Source organism: Apis cerana, linkage group LG11 (genome assembly GCF_029169275.1).
Source record: "Apis cerana isolate GH-2021 linkage group LG11, AcerK_1.0, whole genome shotgun sequence".
Classification (NCBI taxonomy): domain Eukaryota; kingdom Metazoa; phylum Arthropoda; class Insecta; order Hymenoptera; family Apidae; genus Apis; species Apis cerana.
In genome coordinates, this window is record NC_083862.1 from 9732565 (window position 1) to 9756067 (window position 23503).

Consider the following 23503-nt stretch of genomic DNA (forward strand, 5'->3'; position numbering starts at 1 on the left):
ATTCGTTTCATTTGCTTCGTGATAAATATTCATTCAGAGATTATCTTAGCTCGAAGGATTATTTGTATAATCTTGTTGCAAAAGTGTCTTTCGCCAGGTGTTCGGCTATCAATTTGATCTATAACGAGATAATATCGGTGATGGAATGTATTATTGCTGTACTTTACAGGTGTATCAATGGAGAAAAATTGAGAGAAAATTAGATTTTGATTATCTTAAACGGGGCAAGGGAGGAGGAGAATGATTCGCATTAGATATTTGTTCAGATTATTATTGAATGTTTCACGAGGTTTAAATTTAATTACACGATATTAGAGTTCCCGTTTAGAAACGAAGTTTGCATTGAATTTTATAATAAAATTATTTCTCGTAAAATTTCCTTCTATTACTATTTATGGCTCTTCCATTGTTCTATTGTTCTATGGTTCTTCTTACTACTACGTCCTTCCATTTATCATGGTACGTGCCCCATTTACAATGGGCCCCGCAAGTATATAATATCGATCGATCGTAAAATATTCTATTATTCCAGTCAACAATAATAGAAAGATTTCAAAATAGGAGGAATGACTAAGCCCCTTAACGACACTTGCAAATTAGAATCCCCATAAATTGCCCCCATTAAGAAGTAAAAGAAAAAAAAACTTTCCAAATTCCTTAATTGCAACGAACCTTAATGCAACGTACAATTACACGTTGATTAGGAAAAAAAAAGAAAGAAAGAAAGAAAAATGCAAAATCATTTGCTCGCAATTAGCAAAACGAAATTAACATCGTGTTAATAATCCAATAACCGAAGAGGGCGATATGCTATCTCTGAATCGTTTCTTGCGATCTTTATAGTTTCGTTACCTTCGACGTGTGTAAAGATAAAGATATAACGATAGGCCGAGGATCCGTTTCTCTTTGAGGCCAGGTTTTGCCCGAAGGACGCGTGCGTCGACCGATTAAAGCCTCGGCAATTATCGCACTGGGACCAGTTCCCGCTATTCCAGTTCTCTCTCTCTCTCTCTCTCTCTCTGCTCTTTCGGTTACGTAAGATCCCGATTGTCGGATCGCATAAATATTCTCGCGGGATCCGTTATACCGTTGCACGCGTGAATGAGCCAACGCAGGCCTTTATGCAACGACCTTCCACCGATTCGAAGCCGATGCGTTCACGTTTTCTGCATTCCTTCTGCGGATCGGGCCGATTCTGCTCGATCCTTTCCAGATTATCCAGTTTTATTTTATGGACGATCACACAGGAACGGATTCTATTCAAATAACGTCCCGCCCGTTTTAGAAGATTTCTCGGAATTTTCCCTTCGCTCGAGAGATTTCCCTTTCCCCGTTTCGAAAGAGCGTTGGCTTGGAAATTTGAGCGCGAGATTATATGTTATTTGTACAAATAAATTGAGCGAGAGGGTTATATTTAGACTTTATTCGAGGGCGGGTGAATGATTATTTATCATCGCGAGATTTTCATCGAATGATTAATTATTCGGATATAAACGGGGAGGATGATGGATGTTGCATTATTATTATGATTATCGTTTGAACGAGGAAGTGATTATTTCTTACAAGTTTCATCCGAAGTGATTAATTATTGGAGCGAAGAAAATTGGAGGATGTTACGTCGCGTATGTTTTCCCTGAAATAGTTTATTTTGTTTCGAGTTGGAAGATTCGAATTTCGCGGAAAAAACGTTTCTTCGCCCGATAAAATACAGCCGAAGCGTGATTAATTCGATAAGAAATTACATAGATCGACGAGAAATGCATGGAATGAGTCAAGATGCGATCGTTCGAACGAGGTTAATGATTATTCCAAGAATATAGAAGAGGGATCGTTTATTAACGTTTTAATTAATCATCGATTAAAAATTAAACGGAACGTAAATAATTAAACACAATCGAGATAATTTCATTGAGAGAGGAAGAACAAAATTATTACAAAATTCTCTATATATTCTAATATCGAATTTAAATTCGACATTGAACGCAATTGCATGACTCAGTTCAAAAATAACACGTTGCAACAATATCACTTATAGAATGCATCGTTCAAGATCGCAATGATTATCATAAATACCATACGGCCTATCGCTGTAAGGCCTTTTGTCTAGAAAACATTTTGTCACGATCGGGAATAAAAGTGGCGTGGAAAAGTGTGACGTTAGTTGCAGTTTCTCGTGAACAAGAACAATAAAAAATCGATCGAGAAATCAGGAGGTCGGTGTGACGTGTCACGGGTACCGCTATCCTCTCACCTGTGTGAGAGGTGTCCTTCATCGGCCTTGGAGTTCTCTCCGTTTCCCTCAATGACAGCTAATTATTTACCCGTGATCGTTCCACATTGCTTTCGCTTCCTTTTCCATCGTCTCATCGTTTCATTGTCACAGCCTCGATCCATTGTCATTTCAATCTCAATCGTTTCGTAATTTGTTTCATAGCCGTGCATAATCTAATCTTAAACGGTAATATATGTATATATATTTTTAAAGAAGATTAAATAAACGAGAGTTTATTTTAATCTACGGTACGGGAAATTTGATAAATCGATTTTCTTTTTTTCTTTTTTTTACAAAAACAACCAAGATAAGACGCGTCTACGTTTGATACCGGCGTACGAATATACGAATCGCAAATATTTTAGCAAATGTTTATCTTATACGTCTCGAAGGACACAGCTTAGAGAATGAAAAGAGATCGATATCTTGGAATTATGTTTTGTATCGCAGTTGCCTATAACGGATCTCCAGCGGTTGACAATCAGATTGACCTTTGTCACGTCACACTCCTTTTATCTTATAATCGAAAAATATTTGCTCGATAGTTCGTCTCACGACGGATTTCCCGCGCGGCATTTGCCATTCAGATGAAATTGGAAAAATAAAATCGTCCTTCTTCCAATTATTTATATTCCACGGTACTCCTCCTCGAACGGATTCGTGAGCGTGGAGAATGAAACGAAGTGGTGATAAAGAAAAATAAAAATAAAAATAATAATAATAATGCAACGACTCGACGAAAATAAGGATTAATCGATATACTTATCCTCCCTGACGCGGCCAGAGTGTCGAGGATGTTATAATGATTAATCGGCTGCGATGTTAAGACCAGTAGGCTTTAAGGAAGTGTTAACGACTCGTCTAGACGGAAATGCTGGTAAAAGGAAGGTATCTATCAACCGCAGCGTCCTGTGTCGCGTTACAAACTTTCAGGGTCGACGTGAACGTGAAAGAAAGCCATTATGCCTGGGGGCCAGCGATCAGGGCCGCTCGTGGCATTACATCGAAATGATTTATTAATTATCGCTCTTCGCGGAGAAATCAAATTTATTCTATAACGTTTCGTTTCTTCTTTTCCTTTTCTCTTTAAATTTATCGAGTGAAAATTAAATTGTCTCGAATCAAAATCGAACGCTTTTCCAAATACCGGGACACGTTTCAATAATTGTTTGTTAATTAAAAAATTGAACTTGAGTTATCGAGCCAAGTGTTATCAATCTCGGTATTTCCTTTCCTTCAGCTTTAAAAGCCTTGAAACTATAATAGCTTTCTAAGATGCCTCGAAAACTTCACCTTCGATTCGATCCGGGTAATTACATTGAGAGGAAAATCGCGTGACATTTTAAGCGTCACACTCGTATAAAATTAATATCGTAGTCAAGGATCCCGATATTGCTTCGAATTTTTTCACGTGTTTATTCTACGCTGTTTTCGTTTTCCGCGATGTCGCCCGACAAAACAAAGACAGGAAGATAATCACGTGACTTCCGGAGCGAGTTGCTTTGGTCTGCAAAGGGGTGAACGCAATGTCCTGTGTCACGTTTCAACAACGAGCGTTAAAATGGTGTCCACGATGGGAACGATCGCGATCGTGTTTTCTAGAAAAAAAAAAACCGCAATTTCCTTCGAGAGTAGAATCAAGGATACGATACTTTTCCTCGTTGCGACTCGTGGAATCCATTTGTTCTGGAATTACACGCGGAGAAAAGACCTTGATATTTTGACGAGTCTATGCAAATTGTAACTCATAATCGAGACAAGTATACGTATACAAGGATATATTTTTAAACGAAATGAAATTGATTAATTCGATCAATTTTGCGAATTTTTCTCTTCGACAAATTTTATTAAGAATATTGTTGAATACATTAAATCGTGTCTCGCGTAATTACGTGATATTCCTTTTTTTTTTCTTCTTTTTTCCCTTCCATATCACTTTATTTATCACGTTATTGGACAAGGTAACGTTTATGTAATTTTAACGCCTTGCTTCGCTCCTTAGATCTTAATTGCTTAACAGGCTAATACCAGGTTTAACCTGAGAAAACACGCAATAATAACACGTCATCGAGTCATACAAGTGCCAAGCACCACTAGCTTCTAATACGATATTTCCGAGCAGAAAGGAAGAAAGAAAGACACGATCCTAAGAGGTAGACGATTTCCACAGACATTTTCCGATTATCGAAAAATAATAATAATTAAAATAATCCAATTCGAAAGAAATTAATAATTACACACGCCAATAATAATTCTCACTCCAATTCCTTCGATTCCCCGATTTCCTTGGAACGAATTTCGAATGGAGATCGTGCGGCGATCCGTATTTCTTTTCTCTCCTAAGATCTTCGGCCCCAATTGAATCCGTTCTTTATTGATTGTCGAGGGTTCAACAAACCCGAGTCCGAGCCGGAGGAGGAGGAATCGCGGCAGGAAGATAAAGGAGCGAGAAGCGAGCAAGCTTTTATCCGCGGTTGCCAATTATCAAGCGGGGAAGAGCGATCTCGGTCACCCTTCAAGATCTGACCTGACCTCGGATCGGAATTGAAGCGTCGGGGACTTAAAGCGTACAGTGGCCGGCAATCCTGGCCAATCAGCGGACAAACAGACGCGCCGGGAATAAAGGTGAGGCTAATTGGCGCAATTCATATTCAAACGAGGTCCACGTCCTTGACTGTTCATCTCGCGCGTCCAGCGAAATTGATAACCGTTCGCGGCGGCGAATTTTGTTGTTCGAACAGTATTCGCCTTTCTTTTCTCTTCCTTTTTCTCTTCTTCTTTTTAATTTTCTCTTTCTGATCGGCAGGACGTTGCCCCGCGAGGAAGGTCAGGCAGGCCTCCTCCTCCTCCTCTCGCCCCTTCTTTCTCGCTCGTGGAAAACAACGAAGAAATTTATCGGAAATTCCGAGTGGACGCTTCGAGTCTTCGTGTCTCGAAGAGGTTAGGGAGAAGACACGTTGTAGAATTTTCCGCAAGTATAATTCAGTCAATTTCAGGAGGAAGTTTGAGGTTAAGTCGCGCTTGATATGGAAGATGGGGTCGAGAAAGCGATTTCTTCGATTTCCAGAGTTAAAATCACGCGTGATCCCTCCTATCTTTCGTTGCATGCAGGAAATGGACGAAATAAACTCGCGGTGTACAAACATGGGAGACGTGTACGAGTTGGGAATATCGAAATTCGGCCTCGCGATGTTTAATTAATCTTGCCGGCGTTCAACAGAGACAATTCGCAATTATCGTGTTATTATTGTCTTTATTCCGATAAGGGGGTCACCCCGTCGGGCCATTAGCTTTTATTTTGCACCTATCTGGAGGATATCGCTCCCCCTCCCCCTCCTCGAGGAAGTTCAATCATGGATGGACTTTGATCGTTTGCTTTGCAAGGTGGTCAACATTGTTGATGGTCGTGAACCGTCGTAACGATTTTTATACTTATCTATATAAAAACTGTCAAGGTTTCCAATTGTTTTGCTCCGTGCACGAGTCGAACCGTACAGTCGTAGACAGATTGCGAATATTTTTCCATTTTACAAAAAAAAAAGTTTATGGATACGTACAAATAATAATAATAATACTAAAAAAAAAGAAAAAAAGAAAAGAAAAAATTTAACGCGTGGATTTAAAAGTTACAACGACTCGGAATAGGAGAATTTTTAAAAGAAGACGACTTGGAGATGAACTAGATGGCGTTCGAAGGTCGAAAAACGATTATTCGAAAGATGGTCTCCCGCAGATTATAATAGTAGACACAGAAAGACGTCCTTCGACCGCGTTTCTTTCAGCATTCTACGCGTACACACGTGCGTTCTCTCGTTCAATCAAACGTACGGCGTTCGTGCTTTGAACGAGATGTTCGCATTCTTCGTACCGACACGTGACAGAGATTGCATATTCGAATGTTTCGACGAGTATTCGATTAGCCGGATCAGTGTTGGGTTGCACTTTATCGGGAATAAATATATTCCTTTCTCCTTTCGACTCGATCTTGTAGCGTAGATGAAATTGAAGATTTATTTACGTATTTCCAACAGTTTTAATGAGGATAAAAATAGCCTGATTTTTTGCGAGGACAAGGGATTATTGAGTGAGTTTGCTTAATTTGCGAGAAAATTAGTTAGGGAGGAGTGACGGTGTAGGAGTGTCTGACTAATCGAAAATGGATATTTTCTAGGGGGGCGTGAATTATTCGATCCTTTTAATCCGAGAATCTTGGACGTCAGTGGCGTCAAGATATCGATGAGAAATGCTGGATATTAAATTCTATATCGTTTCATTCAATTAATTAATCCGTCACAATGTAGTACGATCACTGATAGGGCTAATCGAACAGTTCCGATTTATCATATATCATATAACCTTCGTTCCCTCTTTCCTTCTATTTTCACAAGAATAGAAGGAGAATAATTTTCAGCTGGATCTTTTTAATCGAAATTACTTTTAAAGAAAATCCCACACAAGGATTTCCATCATCGTTTGTATTATTAACGATCACATCGCAATTGTTATCATTTACACCCAAGTTTTTGCTTCGAAACCACGATTCGCTTTCCTGTCACGATCTAATCCAATTACGTATCTGAAAATCGTGAGTCAATAAAAAAAAAGGGGGATGGTTTCTTTCTGAAACTTTCCTCTGGTTTATCCGTTGAAAAGCGACAGTACACCATTCACGAGTTCATACTATAGGGTGTGCCCATGGCATGTCCCCTCGACCTACTTTCCCCCGTCTACTGGAAATCGAAGAGGGGTCAGGCTCGATGACAGGATATCCTGGGAACCCCCGTGAGAATTTGTCGCCACCCAATTTGCGAACGCATTTCGTAAGCAAGCGTTTCCTTTATTGAACTTATTCAAGTTCACGAATGAGGGGGAGGAGGACAATGGTCGTTTTCTTATCGCCGATGCACGGTCGATGCCACCATGCAGATATCTCTTCGACGATATCTCTTCGAATTCCTTGAAATACAATTCTATATCCCCCCTGATGAAAAAATATTATCTCTTTATTTTTCACATCGTCGTGTAGTGTTTTATTTATTTGTTATTACGTGTTATTATTTGCTGTTGGATTGCATTTTGTTATTCCTTTTTTTCCTCGGTGACTTTTTGCTTGGGTTGTTGCAACGTTTTAATCTTCCAAGTTAATTGATATATACATATACATATATATATATAAAACGTAGTTTATACTGGATTATAATTCTTTCCCTCTTGGAATCTCTATCTCAAAAAAGCACGTAGACTTTATCGGAAAACTCGTGTTTCAAAGGAATAAAACAAAATTTCAATTATTTCAATATATCGTCTTAATCCTCTACTCTGCCCCCCATTCTCATTCTCTCTCTCTCGCATCTTAAAATACCATTTTTATTTATTTCCACCGAGAATGGAGGCGCGATTGAACCAGAGAGAGACCCGACTTTTGTCATGCAAAACCATACCTCTCAACGTGTTTTAATTGCACATCATTATAGGCCAATCGAGCGACGCTTCTTTCCTACGCGCCATCTTGCATAATGCATTTTCTCGCTCACTGTCAAGGTAGTTGCTCGTTTCGCCGCGAGTTGCACACACACACACACACGCGCCTCCTCGACAAGAAACGATTGACCTTACGATTACCGGGAACTTTGGTACTCGCGTTACGTGAATAACACATCTTACGTGTGTACACGTAAGCAGCGAGTCGGAATGTTTCAATAAGATTCACGTGCACCGTCCAACATGTGACCACGGGGGATACGTGTCGTGAGCCGCGTGGAAATAAGCCGGGGTTCCCTATTGGCCGGGAAATATCCGCGGCCTTGTCGAACAGAACTCGAAAAATTTCGATCCGTGCCGCGATAGGAGACGACACGGGACGCCACCATTATCCTTCCGCGCGCGATTCAATCTCAACGCTGGAACTACCAGAGATGGACTTATTTCTACCGGTCAAAATGACCGCGATTTATGTTAAAGAAAAAAATGAAATAATATTTAATAGTTTGATGTACTTGTAAAAGGCATCTTACTTCTCAAACAGAGAAATATTTAAAAGGAAATTTTCAAAAGGATAATAAAAGCATTTTCATTTTGGTTCTTGGTAGTTCTAGTGTTAAATATTTCTTTTCATTTCATTTCATTTCGATTGGGAGGCTTGGTAATAAACGATTGATTTTGTAAGAATCGATAGTTTATTCGTGATGTAATTGGTATTTGTTAAAAATGAATATTTTGAAAAGTGATGCTTATCAGATATGGTGAATTGTCATATTCTTGAAAGTTTCTCCCTTTTTTTTTTTTTTGATCTTCGTTAACTTTGTCTATCGATCGAGTAATTCCATTTGATAATGAAACGATGCAATTTACGGATTTAAAAAGATAAATATCGTAAGTATTTTTCGTATCGATATCTTATCGTTTCCCATTTTCTTTCGCATTGCATTTTTATTTTTTCACCTAATCACTTTGTGATCGATTAGAATGCAAGGTGTTGACAATTTTCTTATCGTTATCGTTGACATTTTTGACAGATTAACAGCGACATCTAAGCGCCAGTTTTTCATTTTGATTTCCTTTCGTAGATAATCGGGCACGTTTACAATTTTTACAATAAGAATGTTGTTAATCATCGAATAAGATGAGTCAATATATATATATATATTTATTTCTTTGATTCTTGCGATTTTTCATTTCATTGGTTATTTTTCCTTTTCTTTTTTCGATATTGATTAAAAATTAATATATAAATAAAAATATGAGGCAGAAAAAATAATAATATTTGAAAAATTAAAATGGTTAAAAAACATGATTTAATTGCGTTCGATTTTCTCTGCAATCGTCTTTCATCTCTCTTGAAATTTTTAATTTTTCCATTTGCGATAGATTAAAAATTTCAATGTATCCATAACGTATGAATATATTTATTAAAAATATAAATAATGCATCGAATATTGATAAGTTTGAAAATGAATTAATCCATGCATATTTCTATTGAAAAAAGGAAAGGAAAAAATTTCTAGAAGAGATCTTGTAAGCTACACGTGGAACAAAAGTTTTTACTGTTGTTAAAAAACTTGCAAAGAAAAAGAAAATCTACGCTTTTGAAAATACCAAACGAGCAACAAAGTGTCGAGAACATAGAGAGGATAGAAAAGTTGTCTCCGTTAAAAAACAAGACATGTACCGATTTTTCGATCGCTAATTAACATTAAGAAACAAATAATTTCGAACGGAAAATGTTATACGGGTCTCGTTAACGCACAATCAACGAATTACGTTTCATTGGATATATCGTATTTTTAACTCAACATATCGTTGTTAATTTTAATATGGTCATAACCGAACGACTGACGAATCATCAAAGATTATAGTTTCACGTTTAAATAAGCTCGAGAAATTGTTTTTGTTTTATTTCCCGTCCGTATAGGTTAAAAACTTGTAAAAAAAAAAAAGAAAAAGAAAAAGAGAAAAATCGTTTCCCCATATTTAAGATTACCGATCAAACGTATGGAATAATTGTTTTTCCGCGAAATTTTTCAAGTTTACTCGATGTGCAATTCGAACATTGAGATACAGTATCACGTGGCTGGGTGGCCTTGAACTTGGTGCTGACGCACCGTTTCCTAACGCGACTATTTGCGCCATGCGACTGATAACGCACGATTGTTATTCACGTGTCGTTTTCCTCTGGCCTTCACCCGCGAATCTATATCATTACTTTTTTCTATTTTGTGCTACACGCTTATACACAACGTTAATGTTACACGTGGAAGGCGCCTCGAGATATATTCGTTGGAATGCACGAAGCAATTGGAATTTTAATTTGATTTGTTTTGCATCTGTTAAACGGGGAATTTTTATTATAGCAGTAATGTTAAAGAGTATTGCTATATTGTGTATGTGAAATATTCCTACGAATATCGTAACCCATATGGATTGAACGAATGTGGAAAATTATAGAAACGGAATAAGAAGTAAAGTGGAAACAAAAGTGAAAGGAAAAAGAGGAGATCAACGCGTGATATCGATTAAGAAACATCGTTTCTTTTCACGCGTCCCCTCGTAACGTTTCGCTCTTTGGAGCCGTGAATGAGACAGAACGTATCTCGCTTCACGACTCGATAAACGTGTCTCGATCATTATATTTTTCTACCAATATTTTACATACCAATATTTATCTTCGTTTCGACCTTTGGAGAATCGATTCCCCAAAGCAAATATTGGCGCTCCGTGTAAAATACAAACGACACGAAATGGAAATTAATTAGATCGTGTGTGGGAGGATGGTCTTTTTCTCTTTTTTTTTTTCCACGATATTGGCGACAATTATCAAAATTCTCGCGGATTAAAATTGTGCGCGGAGGAGAGATATGTTTTCTGGCAAGGACATTCGTCATCCGTGATAACGAAACACGTTACGCGTTCGCGTGGAAAACGGACCGATTGTTTCGCGGGGAGAGGAGGGATGGAAATCAATAAAAGAGGATCGCCGCATTGTCGTCGAATTGGAAACAATACGCACACGTGAACGGGGCGAGCTTCATCGAGTCACGTGGAGAGAAACGTCAGGAAAAGTAGAGAAAATTTGCGAATCTTTATCAATATTTTGTTAAACAGAAATTGAAAATATCATCGATTCCTGATTCTCTTAAAATTTACTGTTACAGCACTATTATTTTTGCAGTCGCTTAATTTATAAAATATGTTTATGACGAGGTTTTTTTTTTAGGTAAGAAAATTTTCTTACTCTTTTTATGATGTAATTCGCGATTGTTTGAAGACCACACACGGCGAGAGCTCGATAAGTCACGTTCTTTAATTTTTTTATAGGAGCGCAATTTTAGAGTTGGATTATAATTAAAATGTTTATATTTTTTTATATGACACTACTTTATATTTCGCGAAACTGATAAATTGTGAAAAGGAACGAACAGAGGGAAGAGAATCGCGTGAAAGATTGTACTTTTTAGTGTAAAGAGAATAAAGGAACTCGGTAAAGATCAAGCGGGATTGCAATGGAAACGAAAGTCCGAGAAAGACGTCGCGAGATTTTATCCAATTTCTTCAAAAATTCCCTCGGTGGGTCTCGAAGCAATTTCCAGCCCCTTGATGGGGTTTGAAACAAAAAGAGAGAGAAAAAAGCGGTCATCCTGTGGGAAAAATAAGCAGAGCGGCTAAGTTTTTCGCTCTTAAATCGTATTATCCAGCGAGAATATTTTTTACCAAATTTCGAAATTAAATTTCAAATCTGGATAAATATTTTTTCCAGAGATAAATTATTGGAAATTTTTCATGACGTCTTTTTATATTCTACCACAAGATGCAATGTGAAATATAAATATAATTGTCCAAGATATTATACATTATTAAAAAAAGTAATCGACATCTCTCCTCGTAGTTTTATCGTGTTTTTCTTTCTTTCGATTCAAAAAGAATTCAAAACATCAAATTGTACAATCTTCCTTCTTGGACAGAATTTCAGAATTAAAACGGATTTCCAAGTAGCATCACATTAAAAAGCAGCGACGAAGGATTTTGAATGAACCGCTCCTCCCTCGGACAAATTGGTTCACCCTTGGCCTTTATTTAGATTATCACATTTTCTTTTCCCTCCGATCAGATAGCAAGTATAATTTAAATGCTAAATTTCGAATTTTATTCAATCCAAACGCATAGATTTTTCAAAATTATCCCTTCAATCCCAATAAAAAAGATATGAAAATACGAATTATTAAACTCTATATTTATATATTCTTTGTCTCACGTTAAATCGTCTCTAATATCGCATTATTTACTCTAATCAACGATTAAACGTTCGAATTAAAATTTACGACGATGATAAAAAAATCTTGTTCGTGGAGGAGCCATCGACCGATCGAGCGGTTTGTTTTCAAAGCCAGCTCTGATTAATGAACCCGCTTCCCTCCCCAAACGGATTTTAGATTTCTATCTGCTCGAAACTCTCCCCCCTGGTGAAAAATATTTCGTCCTTGGAAAGAAAGAAGAAGCAGTGGCACGTGCGTGTTCTTGGGGAATTTGGAGGTCGGCCTACCACCAAAATGATATCCACCACTCAAACCTCCCTTTCCCTCTTCATCTTCATCCCTTTCCTGTTTACCCTCCACCCTCTCTATCTCTCTTTCTCACGCATCCCTTTGGAAAACTTTGGTCCCTCGAATTTTCGGGACCTTGACTCCCTTTCCACTCTCCCTGCCCCGACCATTCCTCCGCATGCAAATCAACCCCTTGGATTTAAATCGGGCTCGAGCCTGATTAACCTTCGCTTTCGAATTTATTGGGTCGACAGGGGTTGGGGTGAATTAACGATTCTCCTTATTTTCTTTTCACATCAAGTTTTGTCGTGGCATTTATTTTTTTTAATTTTTACTGGTTAACGTAAATTGATTTACGATTTAGAAAATTTCAGGATTAGAAATAAAACAAGTTCGAAGTCCTCTTACGAATCCTTCGATGGCAAAGTTTCGTTAGAAGTCGGTTTCCCTCCCCCTCGTTTCTTTTATTCATTCCGATCGTCGAGGATGATTCCGTCCACGTAGAAGAAGTTAACTCGAAGCCGTTTAATTTTTATCGCGGGGCAAATTGCCGCCACGGTTGATTTTCTTGTCACGTTACGTTCTTGTGCGGGGTGGCATAAGAAAGAGGGGGGAGAACGTTTAATAATGTATTGCGAGGGTGGTTCAACGTTTCGGGACGAGGCTGATGAAGATACATCGCGACGTATTTTTAGAAATTTCTCGTCCCCTTCTCCTCCCCCTCTCTGTAAAAAAGGAAAGTCTCTTCTTAAAATCGAAGGGACGTCCTTGGCTTCCTCGCTTTCTCCGTTTGCTTTGCTCGCGTGATTTTTCAATCGAATTACGGTGCCTTGCGCAGTTCTTTCTTTTCTTTTTTTTGTTTAAATATATCTTTATTTTCATGATACTTGGTAATTCATCAAATTATCAAGCTTGTTTCGTAATTTTTGATTTTCGCGTTATCTTTAAATTTCTCGCAGTGATGATTGCCATTATTTTATTTCCATGAATTTCGAGCATTCGTTGAGTTTCTTGCGAGTTGATTCGTATTTTGCCAGCTTTGAATAACAATTATTTTCATTTTTATTTTTCAGAAGTTAATTCAATCTTTGCACGTCAAAATCGCAATGGAGGATTTCGTAGCCCCGTTTAAAAATAACTATTAACATGTAATTCAAAAAGAAATGACGTGCGAATATCTGTTGAAGTATTTCCGTTCATCCGTCGATCTTGAAAATTTTTAAGAGTCTTTTTGCGTCAGTGGAACCACCCCTGATTGTTTTAGATGTCAATCTCAAGACGATCTTAATGGCCTTTTAAGCGATAATTGATTTATGTCAAATTTTATGTAATGGAAAATCGGAAGATTTGTATGCAAACAATTTGAAAATACTTCGAAAATTGAAAGATGGAAAATTTGGGGAGTACGAAGATGGGAAAAGAACTCGAATATTCAAAAATTAAAAAGACTCAACGATTGAAAAACGGACCTTGTCGCGAAACAAAGACGGTGGAGATGAATTTCAAAGTGCAAAACTCTCGACTGCGAGTCTCGCGTGCTTCAATCTAGAAAAAAAGAAAGAAATGTTGCGTCGAGAAGGCGAAGTCGCTTTGCGATTTCAAGTGCGATTCATTTAGCAAAACGAAAAGTCGAGTGGCTTCTCGCTCGAGACTGACGCCACTTGTCGGCGAAGAAACGAGGAATTAAAAGGAAAAGCGTGTTAAAGGGGAAAGGCTTCGACCATCCCCCTTTCAACATTTCCGTAACCAATAATGAAATTCCCTTTTTTCGTTTCGTTACACGCTCATCGAGCCACTCGTCGATCTGAAGATTAAATTAAGCATGTTTCATTTCCCTCGATTGTTCCCGGAAACGAGCGAAAAATATTTTATACAGCGGGGAGATTGAATTTAAAATTAAAGCAGAGACGTATTAATTCCTGCTAAGGATGAAAGTGCGAAAGAAGTTGAAGGTTGGTAAATTAGATCCATTCTGTAACTATCGGCTATTTAAGAACCGATCGTTAATTATCAATTTTCTAACGAATAAATAATAGCGTGTTCCGATACAATGCGAGGCATATATAATACACTGTCCTCGTTTTGCAGGAATGCAATTCGCTGTTATTCCATTAGCAACGATAGTTTGTGCAACGGTTTAATTACTTTAGACGTATCCTTGAAACTGATATCGTGCTTTGAATTGTAAATTTAGATAATCAGATAATGCGTTATAATTAACGATATAGAATATCTACCGTCCACAGGGATTGGGACAATTATGGAAAAATAGAACAAATAAAAAAGAAATTAGGAAATTATTGAAAGCTCTATTAGAAGAATTAATTTTCATGATAATTGTTGTGATAAAATGAAAACTTCTTGAAATAGTATCTCCTTTTAGATACGAATGAAATTTCATTTATTGACAAGTTTTTCAAGAATCGACGAAGCATATTGGATTACTCGATCGATCGATTAAATTTCCCTTCTCTTTTTGAATTTCATAGATTTGAATTTAATTTAAAAAAATCTACACCCGTCACTTTTCCTCCTCGACTTGAACAAAAATATTTTCAACAATTCTTTGCTTTCTTCTTCTTCTTCCTGCAATTTCAGATAAATTTAAAAAAAATCGAAGCGCAATTCAATTTGGAAAGAATAGAAATAAAAAGAAGAAAAACACGAGCAGATAAGCCACGGTAAATAGCTGCCTGTTGCTGTTCTCAAGGGGGTGGAAATGTGGTAGGTCGTTGCTAGCCGGGTTGTGCACCCCACTCTGCAAGCTGCATCGATCGGCTCTAGCCGGTGCAACAACCCACGCATACTGACCCCATACGTCCTTGTAGCTCGCGGAAGGATAACCAGGATACGGTGTTTTTGAACCTCGACATTTTGCGTTGACAAACACCGACAAAAATATTTTAATTTTTATTTTACCTCCTCCTTCGATCATAAGATTCGATCGCAAGGTATTTTTTCTTCCAAGAACAAAGAGAAGGAGAGGATTGAAAAAGTGACGAGCTCGAGAGGGTTTGTTTTGCGAATGATAAAACTGTAACGAAATTTTTCACCTTAATTACGATATCATTTAACGGATTCGATTAACTTGGAAGCGTTCCCGGAACACGCGCGTGGAACTAATTGTTTCGAAACTTGTTTGGTACACATCTATCGATTTGCATACGCGTTCTCGGTAGCGGATCATTGAATCGCAAAACGATCTCCACTCGAGTATCGAGAACTTGGTTAAATAACGTTAATGGACATAAATACAAAAATTCTTGGAATTATGCGAGCCGTGAAAACGCTCGTCGAACGGTTTCAAGAATTAAATTCCTCCTCGTAATTTATTCCACGTGTTGATTAATTAAAATCCCCCCACTTCGATCAGGCTTACTGGATTACTTTTGTTTTACGAACGAAGAGAGCTTTGATTATTCTCTTTCTTTTGTGACTATTATACAAATGTTTACGGATTCGTTTGAATCGAATGGGAAATCGACTTTGCTTTCGCCGTTCTTACAGTTAGAATTTGCTTTGATCGTTGAAATTTGACCTTCCGTTATCGAGCATGTGTCGCGAAGACTTGGATATGTCAGAGGTTATTATATGCCGCGTGAGAATGCGAACAATGTTGGGTAAATGCGTGTGGAACTTCACTTGTTTGGATTTTTATTTGTTTCGATCGAGCCAAAATATTTTATCTTCCAAATTTACGGGTATAAAATATAATTACTCCTAATATAATGCTCATTTGTGTACGCAAAAAATACTTTCTCCATTAAAATTGTCGAAAGAAAGAAAAGAAGAAATGAAAACGAGTGTTAAAAATTTTTAATTGGGAACGAAGGACAAGGTAAGTACCTTTTGCGCGCAACAATGCAAACACGAGCGGACAAATTAGAAATTCGGAACACGTTATTGCTGTTTTTTCAATTATGAAACTACTATAACTCGTGTTCTTGACCCGGGGTTTAATAACGTTTGCACAACGGAATGAAAGAATCCTATAGCAAAGACCTCGGAGGATCGATATTGTTCAAAATTCTTTTCGATGGTCCTCAATTTCGCTTTCGAAACTTCAATTTGCAGGCGATTAGAAAAATTTCGATCCGAGAATTAACGTTCGTCGGACTGGAACGAATAACAACGGGACAGTGCGACGTGGGGGAATGGGTTCGGGGTCTTGCGAGGTCGTCGCGATGAAATCACCCGGGAATTGGTATTAAAAAAAAAAAAAGGAAAAAAAAAAAGAGGAAGAAGAAATCTTAGTCACCCGCACATTATTCATACCGAAGCGTTATACAAGTATCGGTGTTAATCGAGGTTAATATTTAACTTCCGGTGAGATGAATACATCGAGTCGAATATCGGAATATCGTTCTCTTCAAATTATGCAGAATAAGGAAGCAGATGCAAAATAAAGTTTATTAGATTTACACACAATGTACGTCGTTGTAAAAACAGAAAAAAAAAAAAAAGCAATCTTATCCAAGCACCAAGTGATAAGACGCAATATATAGCAATATATAGCAATATATAGCATATAAGAAAAATGAAATTTTGTTGTTTAAGTGATGATTAATCTTGCGAATTTTAATTTTTGGAACATGCAATTTTTCAACATTCTTTTCGTTATTATTACTTCACCGAAGTTAAATTCTTAATTAATTTAATCGACTACCATCAACTTTCGATAAATTGATTCAATTAATTTTTTTTTAATCCCTCTTACTTACCATTGAATTGCGTCTGTGCGACACCTGTGTCTTTACCAGACTGCATCCTACGCGAACTTAAACGCTCGGTTTAATACACAAGCACGGCCGAACCTTGACACGATTCTTCTACTTCTCACAATTGAGAATATGAACTAGCTAAAGGCGACCAAACTTCGCCGTATCTAATTGTAAGCAAGATCGCTCGTTAGAATATATTCTAGGATAAAGCTTATAAATAACTCTGCTCCACGTTTGACCAAACAAATCACTTGCGGATAATCTTTAATCTTATTCTACCGGCTTAACTATTCAATAATTTCATTCACAGAAACTCGAAAAACTCGTGGAAACATTTTTTCGATATTAGAATTATTCGAACACTTTTCAACCAAAGGGGATTATATTACAATCTTTCTATTTTCACCTTATATTCGAATATTACGAAAAAAAACCCCGATCCAATCGATGATGAGGGTTAACGATGTCCTTGAAACACATTGTACATGGAATATCAAGCCCGATGGAGACAACATACATAGAGAGGAGAATCGGAACAAAGGAGATCGGCCAATGAGACGGCCGAGTACATATTTCATACGATTTCGGAGGATGGCAATTGGTCGAGAAAAGGGGACGGGGTTACGGAACAGAAGAAGTTACCGCCTTTTGTTTCGATCGACCCCGGGGTTTAATTAATCCACCTCGTCGTGTTGACGCGAAATTAAGGACGGCCGGGAATTATTAACTAATTGTGGAGGCCTTACGCGACATTCTTGGCCGCGTTTTAGGTTCACCTAGCCGCCCTGACCGGCCGGCCGGCTGGAATCGTGTCAAGGTCCTCGATAGACTGAACTTCGGCCGTTACAAGTGTTGGAGGCGCACAAGGAGTGGAAGGCCTAGCGCCAAGGCAATCTAGATGGCGTGGGGTGGCCATCGACGTGGAAAGATAAATTTTTCATTACGATTTTGTTGACACTAACTTAACCCCTCTTTCGAGGGCCGAGGATGGACGGACTCGGTTCGTATACCGATTCATGCTTTCTTCTTCTCCACGGATATTAATTATCAGCATGAGAATTTTATTTAATTTCTTTCCCGAAATTTCTCGTTAAATCTCTACTAATTTTTATAGAACTCGGATGCAGTAATATTATGTTATTACGCAAGGGGAGGGCGTTATTAAATTATTGCATAATAGGAGTAATAAGTGTAACAAGAGGTGTTTACATTACGTTTTATTCGGCAGGAATTATATAAGACTTTATTATTTAATTTGACGTGTTATAATATGGAGTTATTACAATATGTTGTAACGATATTACGCAACGGAAAATAATTCACGCTGATGATATTTCAATTATTGGGATGTAACGGGGGAAGGATTACGGATTGGCAGCCGTTTCGTAATTCATTGGTTTTAGAGGGGTATTTTATCCCCCACAGAGTGCATCCTTGGCAAAGGAAATTGAGGAATAATAATTCGATTAATCGTTGCACTTCTTGGCCAAACGAAGGAAGAATTTAGATCCATTTCGTCTTACAAACTTTTCCCAATAATTCTATTTATTTACGTTTCACGCTCTTTGCTTCTTTCTTTTTTCGAAAATCGGTTGAACGTTTTATTTCCACTTTTCAAAAGACTAGGGAAAACTCAGGAAGATCAACAAAACGGAGTTGTATTATTTTTAAAAATATACTTAAATCCATATAAAAGTGTCTATATTATTTTTCAATTACCCCGCGGAGGAATGTTAACGAGAAGATGGAAAGCTGCAAGATAACCGATCAGTGTTCCATCGTGCGCCAGGGATCACCTGTTTGTCGTCGGATGACGATCATCTGGTATGCCAGAGATCCGATCCGTTTCCAGCGACGAAGGACGATTTCTCTTCCTTTCGTCATATTAGTTGAGCAGAGCCTGCGAGCGCGTAGTATCAGGACCTTGAAAAGGGGGTCGCACCTGCATCCCACCTCACGAGTCCCCGCTCGCTTTCCACCTGAGGAGATAGACCAACTGGAAAGTATGGGCGATAAGCATAAAGAGGCGATTCTTATTCGAAGAATATTTCCTTTGTCGAGTTGGAGAGAGAGAGCTCGTAAAGATTTATTAATATTAAGGATCTTCTTTCACCTGCTTCGAGAAATTGTTGGCCTTTAACAAGAGAGAAAGATCTTGCTCGTCGAAATTGTTTGGACACGTGCGAATTGCACGGTTTTTAATACGCATATATCTTGCTCAATCGCTCGATAATAAACCTCCTTCAAAGTTTGATTCGATTTCATGGTTGATCGAGTAGAATCGGCGTTTTGGAACGAAACGCGAGATTTCATTCAGGTTGAATCTTTCGATAGATTTCATTGCTCGAGATATTAACAAGTTCGGCCGATTATTTTCTTTTTCACTAAGCGATTTATCCTTCCAGGAAAACGAAACGAAAAAAGAAACGAGGAAAAGATGGAGTGTTCTAAACGATGTTCTAAACGAAGGAGAAAAATTGGATCGTTACCTCGCAATTTCATCAATATTATGTCAGATTTCTCCCCGCCCGTCCGAGGTTATTTTCGTTTCGATCCTCCTTGCCTGGAGGATTGCGCGTGTTTTCAAGACGACAGACGAGTCGGTGAAAGAAGCTCGTGCCCGGTTTTCGGGCACGTGGAGGGCAGGCCGCCTCCTTCGCCGCGAACAGGGTCGAACAGTGTGAACACAATGTGTGGAATACATTGAATAAAAAACGAGCAGGTGGTTGGGACGAGCAGCGGTCTCCTCCAGCCAACACCTGCCAGCCAACGAAATGCTTTTTTACGGTGATATCAAACTCCGTACCGCACATCTTGCCTTTCCAAGGATCCACTTTATCCCCATAAATACAACAGAGGACGCGTAAAATTGAGTCAAATGAATACTAAATATTAATCCTCGTTAAATTAATTTCGATTCCTCAAAGAGAGGGATGTTTCTATTCTTCCGAGTACATAAAACGGAATCAATTGTCTCTTCGAATGGTTATAGATCGATTAATTAAGTATTTAAACATTCGAAGATCTCACTACTCGATAATGGAAAATACGATTCCATGGAATTATTCTATATAGTCTTCATCGAGGAGAGGTTTATCAATCGAACTTTACATAGGCTCATCACGCGTGGCGCGTGTGACCTACATAGGAGGCGGCATAAAAATTGTGTTCCCGACAGTCATGTGCCAAACACACGGGATCCAGGGTGTCCGTCTGGCGTGACGACCCAGAAAATCGACGTTGTTGAAACACCTGGCCGGCCACCTTCCTCGCGGCTCTACCACGTGACCCGGGCCCAGTCCTTGATAGACCGAATACATAATTTGTGTATTAAAAAAAAGGGAAGAAAGAAAAAAAGGAATGGAACGATTAATCTGACCCCTCGATAACGGTCATCCGTTACGCACATCCGTTTCAAACGTCGCCTTTCCTCTGCACTCAGGCCCAATTACTCGTTTCCGACGTGGAACGCCACTATTTTCTTCCGTTCAACCTTCGCCCTCCCCTCGGGGAGGGATTTATATTTGGTCGAATGTTATTGCATCGAGGTTCTTTTCCCTTTTTTTAACATTAATAGATATTAATAGACATCTTTGCCATCCGGACAAGTAAGAAATGGAATTAAATCGAATTGAATTTTGACGTTTGAAGATTGGAAATGAAAAGAATTATATCGTGGCATATATCTGCCTGTGTTATGAGTCACTTTATTTCTTCGTGTTGACGAGTGTACAGGCATGAACACTCTTAATCCGGCCAATTGGGTATAATGATGCCCAGTGCACGTTTTTAAAATTACTTATTTATGGGCAATGGTCAATTAAATGTTTAATTATACGGAAGAGGCATAAATTACGATAAATTATAAGATAGTTAACCGTGAACGGTCTAAAAAGAGAGCCATGGAAAAGATCAAAAGTTATTCTATAATCTAACCCAATTATCCCATAATTGTCCTGTACGAAGGGCAGGCTTTTATTATTATTTAAAGTACCGAAAATTAAATTGGAATCCTCTTCAAACGAACCTTAATCTTAATCTTGATCAAGAAGGATCCGATTTGTTCCACGATGAGATAATCCAAGGGGAATCGTTGTTTCAGAAGAAAAGATTTTCACGAGATTTCTTGTCCATCTTGTACCATGCAACGAAAATACCTCCAATGTTTCGTCCACGGGTATCTTGGAAATATCGAGCAACGACCTCGAAGGAGGAGGATCGGTCGGGCAGATGGCCGACTCGTGGTGCCCCGAAAAACGAAGATGTCCAATCACTACCTTGGCCGGTGGTGTTGGGTTCGACCCGGCCGAGACTCTCGCTTTCGACTCTCCAACAGTTGCGAAAACAGGATTCTGGGTCGAGATGCACGATTTCTCGATGAATTTTCAACTTTCCTTCCTAAAAAAGTTTAAATTTGACCAAGATTGAACTTCAATAATCCTCTCTCGCGCCTCTGTCTCGTTGTACCATCATTATCATTAGTTTGGATTTTTTTTTAAATTTCTTGAAGTGGAGTAAAAGTAGTATTACGAGTAATTCTCCAAATTTGTTCAAACACACTTGTTTGCTGTTGAAATAATAATAATAATAATGGAAATAAATTGATCTGGAAGAAAGAGAGATCTCGCATCTGTCCAAAATCAGAATCAGAGGGGTCGGTTGAAATTAATTTCGAGTATCGAAGAATGGAAGAAAGTAAGAAACAAAATTACGGCGCCTGATGCCTCGATAAAGATGGCTGATGGACGATAATTAATATTTTCTCCGGTAACGTGTTATTAACCAACGATACGATTATTTAATCTCGAGACTCGGGGGATCTATGCAATAAGAATACACCGATTATCGCGTGCTTGTTCGATTATCCCGCTCGTTCCAGACTCTATATCTCCCCACCTTTTCGAATTCTTGCTCGTTTTTCCCAGTTGGACCACCCGAAAGCGGTGCATCCATCCGGGTAAGACGAGGGTAACTCGAGATCCCGAGACGTTCATGCAGGTACCCTTCTCTTCCTCTTTGTTTCTTCGTCAATTCAACCTTTGACCCTTTGTTTTCAATTATCATTCATTATTACTATTTTTATTTAATTAATAGAATCAATTTTTGATCTTTATATACATATATATATTCATATAGATTGTTGTTAAACGTGTGTAGATTTAAGAAAGGATTTTTGAAGAATTATTTTCACTTTTTTTGATTTAGATTGCAAAAGTTTAAAAGTTGAAGTTGAGGATTCAATTGTTTATCAATTGTAGGTTATATTATTCTTGAAGAGGAAAAATTTTCGAAACATTTATCCTTTAATTTTAACTTTTCGAGATTTGTTTGCACTTTTGCAAATGTTACGTTTCCAAAATGTCAAATATTTATCCATCAACTTGTCAAAGCGGATGATAAAAATTCGAAGGGAAATAATGATATTAAATATCTCGATGAATAATTAAATTTACATTTGCATCGACATTTTGACCTCAAATTTAATCTCTCCTCCCAAGTTATTCCTCATATCGAGATGGAACAAAGTTGACGAGGTAATTGGAACGTTAAAATTACGATAATTAAAATCGATATCTTGAAAGAAATACTCTGGATAACGTAGAACCACCCTTATCTCATTTCTCCACCTCATCTCTTTCTCCCCGACAAAAGTTCCACCACTTGTGTTTCCTCTCGACTCTTCGACCTCTGCGGGAGATTCACTCCTTAAAGTGAAATCCGCTCGTAAGGGCAATCGCGAGAGGAAATTGTCGAGGAGCTCCAATTACTCGACCGTTTCCGCTTTCTTTCGATCTTCACGCTGAATTTCCACGAACTCGGCCCTCGTCTCGAGGTCGGCTCGAAGGCGTCGCCGAAAAGGCGTCTCTGTTTTGTATTCGATGCACGAAGCCAATTATCGGAAGAGTTTCCACGGTGTTCGAAGCCTGGCTTCGACCTTGGCTGGATGAATAGCTCGATCGTAGCTTCCCTTGGATAGATACGATTAGAAACGTTTTCAATGGCGCAGCTTCCGTGCAAGACAATCCCCGTTTATCGATCTCGTCCCTTCGAATAATTCCCTTTCTTCATTTCTCTTTGCTTCGTATTCCAAGCTGAGATCTTATTACTTAATAAGGAATAGACATAGGCAATTGTCTCTTATTTAAACAAACTTAAAAAACTTTCTTCTCATCCCGCTCTTCGAAAAAAGGAAATTCATTCGTTGCTTTGTTACAAATAAAACCTCTCGAAATTCCCCCAAGAAAATCCTATCTTTCCACCAACGTACCCAACAATCCTTTCCTTTTTCCCTCCATCTTTTCCATCACTATTCATCGATGCACTATCCTTGCCGTGTTATTTTCCATAATGAGGGTTCAAGTTTATTCTCGGTGGTCGATCAACAGGTTGAACCGAGAGGGAGAGAGGGAGAGAGAGGGATGGTCGAGGCGCGGCGTAAAAGGGCAACGTGGCCTATTCCTCCCGGAGCAGGG

At 38.4% G+C, this 23503-nt stretch overlaps 1 long non-coding RNA gene across 4 annotated transcripts in view; it reads left to right on the forward strand.

The window, feature by feature from the left end:
* LOC107997742 (uncharacterized) overlaps nucleotides 1–23360 on the forward strand; it is a 39076-nt gene extending 15716 nt beyond the window's left edge. For 2 of the 4 annotated variants that reach the window (XR_001766076.3, XR_009831882.1), the window contains 2 exons: nucleotides 4659–4897; nucleotides 13383–23360. This is a non-coding gene — a long non-coding RNA (uncharacterized LOC107997742). Of the gene's footprint in view, nucleotides 1–4658; nucleotides 4898–5078; nucleotides 11654–13382 lie in introns of those variants that run through there. The other 2 variants (XR_009831884.1, XR_009831883.1) reach the window with 2 other exon arrangements.
* Nucleotides 23361–23503: the final 143 nt, after the last annotated feature.